Raw genomic sequence first — 3,540 nt, 5'->3', positions numbered from 1 at the left:
ATATTCTCAAAATTTATCTATACTCTGAGCCTCCTCTAACATCTGTTTATATGTGTCCTCAATCCAGATTTAATTTAGATCGGTCTTTTCATATTTTGGATTGAAAATTTTGATGGTAAAACCCTGCAAAGTAAATGTAGTTTACAGCACCAAAGGAAAGTTGTCTTCTAAGCCTTATTTCAGAAGAAATATCGTTTTTGTTTCCAGTGCCCAATACACTGACCAACCCAAAGTAGGTCATAATTTAAAGTGATAATGACTACTACCAATAGCAAGACTGAAAAATATAGTAAGTTTACTCTAGAATACAAAGTCTTATAAACTAATAACTTCATGTTTCTAGTACACTGTATGTTCTTTAAGTATATGCAAGGACTTTTCTCTTTAAAATTTTGACCTAAATCTTTCTTCTATATACAATATGATCCTTTTGTTCCTTCCTCAGAGGATTTGTGCAGACAACTTTATAGTTTACAATTTCTATTTCCAACATTTAAAAATTATTATTTTCTTTTAGATACTACATGGAAAAAAATTCACCTAAGCCATGAACAAAAGCAGTAGTATTTATACAAAATTGACAACCAAAAGAGCAATGAAATTATGTAGTATAGCAAAAATTGAATTTAAAAAAATGATTACAAAAGGAATACAATCAATTATAAAAAAACATGCAAGCATAATATAATGTTAAAAGCCATAAAAAAGAAATATAAATATAATGGTAAGCAATTCATCAAAAGTGACACCTTGAATTAAGTAAAGGACAAGTGAAATTTTAGTTGAACTTCATTTTCTATTTGTTTCATTGAAAGTGTAGTTAAATTCTCAAAAAAATAGTAAACTTCCTATTTATTTCTTGCTTTTTAAAAAAAATATTCATAATTTCTTGATTTTCCCCTAACATTTTTGTCCATGAAATCTAAAAGTTCTTGTTTCTGTTTCATTTAAAAAATTGTCCTTTCCAAATTTTAAATAGATCTTTAATCAGATGATACCCATCGCTGCACCAGTACTTAAAATCCTTCAGTGGCCTCTCATATGTGTTAAAAAGATATCCAACTGTGTGAGGATGTCAGGTGCTTTTCTGAGATCAACTTGCCTACGGTTATCTTCATAATCTGCCATTCTCTTTGTTCATCAACTTCACTAATAACAATTATCTTACTTCAGCTTCACTGCATTCGCCAGGACCTACCTAACATGACCTGCTTCTAGTGTACATCTCTAATATAATTTCATTCTGTTCTCCACCCTACTCAGTATATTCCAGTCACTCTGACCTCCATTCTATTTCTTGGCCATATGAAGACTTGCCTCTCAGTGCCTGAGGCTTATTATACTTTCTGCTTGAAATCATCTTTGCCCCTTTCTTTACAAATTCCAAACCACAGCTCAAATGTCACATGTTCAGAGAGCTTTTTCTTTATCATTCTATCTCAATCACATTTCCTGTCAGTTCCTATTGTATAACTGATAATTTACCTATAAGTACGACTGATTTGTTTGCTTATTTATTTGTTTTGTTATCTATCTCCCCTGAAGAAGTAAGTTTCTTGAGAGCAGGGAATATGTTGTGATTATGATTGTTATATTCCCCTAGTCTACACCAGTGCCAGCACAATCATTATTTCTTGAAGAAACTAATGAATCTGTGCTATAGTTTTCAGTTTTCTTTGTTCTGAGAACAAGTCAATTCAGTTAAACCATTGTAGCTCATTTCAAGAGGTGGTGATGCAGGTGGGCTCTGGAATCTTGGCCTATGCTGCAAGCAATCAGGTATTTAATAAGATGCATGTGTGCATACTTAGTCGCTCAGTCATGTCTGACTCTTTGTGACCCTTTGGGCTGTAGCCCACCAGGCTCTTCTGTGCATTGGATTTTTCAGACAAAAATACTGGAGTGGATTGCCATTTCCTCCCCCAAGGGATCTTCCAACCCCAGGCTTGAACCCATATCGCCTACATTGCAAATGGATTCTTGACCAGCTGAGACATCAAGGAAGACCAAGAGGCACTTCTATGGAAACAAAAGAAAAACAAAGGCTACTTAATGTTTGAACTAAATTATAAACTCATTTTTCAGCCCACAGGGCAGTCAGTTAAGAAAATTTCTAGATGTCAGGGTTAAAACATGTTTTGTAATTTGAACTGTCTCTGATGATGTCTTCAGGAGTTAGTTAATTTTCTGAGTGGCTAATACTAGAAATAGGCCTGAGAATCATCTAAATATGAGCTGATAAGGCATTTTCTTTGAAGTTTATATTAAGTTGTCTACCTTCAGTTTGTGCTTGTGTGTGTAGGTAAGTAGGTAGGTCTTTAGGAAACAGACAGTTTTAGTTTGAGAATTTCTGAATTCCAGAGGGATCAGCTAGGGAGAAAAAGATAAATGTTTCAGTTCTGCTTACAAAAATATAACTTAGCAAATTTCTGTAAGTCCTAGAAAAAAAAAATTTCCTTGTGTTTGGAAAAATAAAAGATTAAAAATATTTTAAACAAAGAAGTCATAAAAATATAATCATTTTCATCAATTAATTCAATCCCATGTAATTCTTATTTGCCTGTGTCCAGTTTTTCCATTTGTTCTATTGACCTTGCCTGATGACTGAGGGTGTTAGAGACAGGGAAATTTCAAGAACTTTGCAAGGTTTTTTTAAGACTAGTATGATTTACTGAGTGAAGTGGGGTGTCTTGATCACTGGAGATCATGAAAGTTAAACTCCAAAGTTTTTTGTTTTGTTTTGTTTTGTTTTGCCATTGTAAGTACATCAACCTGACAGCAAGGAAAGGCTTCAACCCATCAAACAGAAAATGTTTTGCCAGCAGGTGGGAAAAACCAAGTGGCCATGCTGGGTTTCCCAAAGCTCTATTTCTTTAACTTACAGCTAATATTGACCCATCTTAATTTATCTGACTTAAATTAAGCTATTACATTTTATAATAACAGCAGGATGGCAAAAGTATGGAAAAGAGAAGTCAGGGTTTTTTGTTTTTGTTTTGTTTGTCTTTGTTTTTTCAGTAATGGAATGGATTTTATTCTCATGGCATAATCTTTATAGATTCACGCCTTTGCATGAATGTCAGTTAGGCATTTCCCTGATACTTAGGTTCAGGCCTTCTGGTGTGAGATAACATTTATGCCAAGATTTATAAAACTTCCAAGAGATTCATACAATTTCTAGAACACTTATATCTATATAGACACAACATGAAGAAGGTATATTACTTCTTATTTGCCGATGCTTCCTATGTAATTTAACATGTCAAATATGCCTAATTTATTGTTTCTCTTTTTATAAGAAAAGAAAATATCTCAAAATTAGTTCTAGAACAACCAAAAAAAAAAAAAAAAAAGCCTTTTGAATTTGATTTTGGGTAAGTTTGTAAAAAATATCAGAAAGGTTTTAAAACACTTGATCAAATAGGGCTCTGTAACACAATGCTAAAATTTATCTATTTAACCTAAATAGGACTTCCCTGATAGCTCAGTTGGTAAAAAATGTGCCTGTAATACAGGAGACCCCAGTTCGATTCCTTGGTC

The sequence above is a fragment of the Bison bison genome, unplaced genomic scaffold (assembly GCF_000754665.1).
Source record: "Bison bison bison isolate TAMUID 2011002044 unplaced genomic scaffold, Bison_UMD1.0 scf7180017864136, whole genome shotgun sequence".
In the NCBI taxonomy this organism is placed as follows: domain Eukaryota; kingdom Metazoa; phylum Chordata; class Mammalia; order Artiodactyla; family Bovidae; genus Bison; species Bison bison.
The sequence above is the reverse complement of the archived record's forward strand: the minus strand, read 5'-3'. Positions refer to the sequence as shown.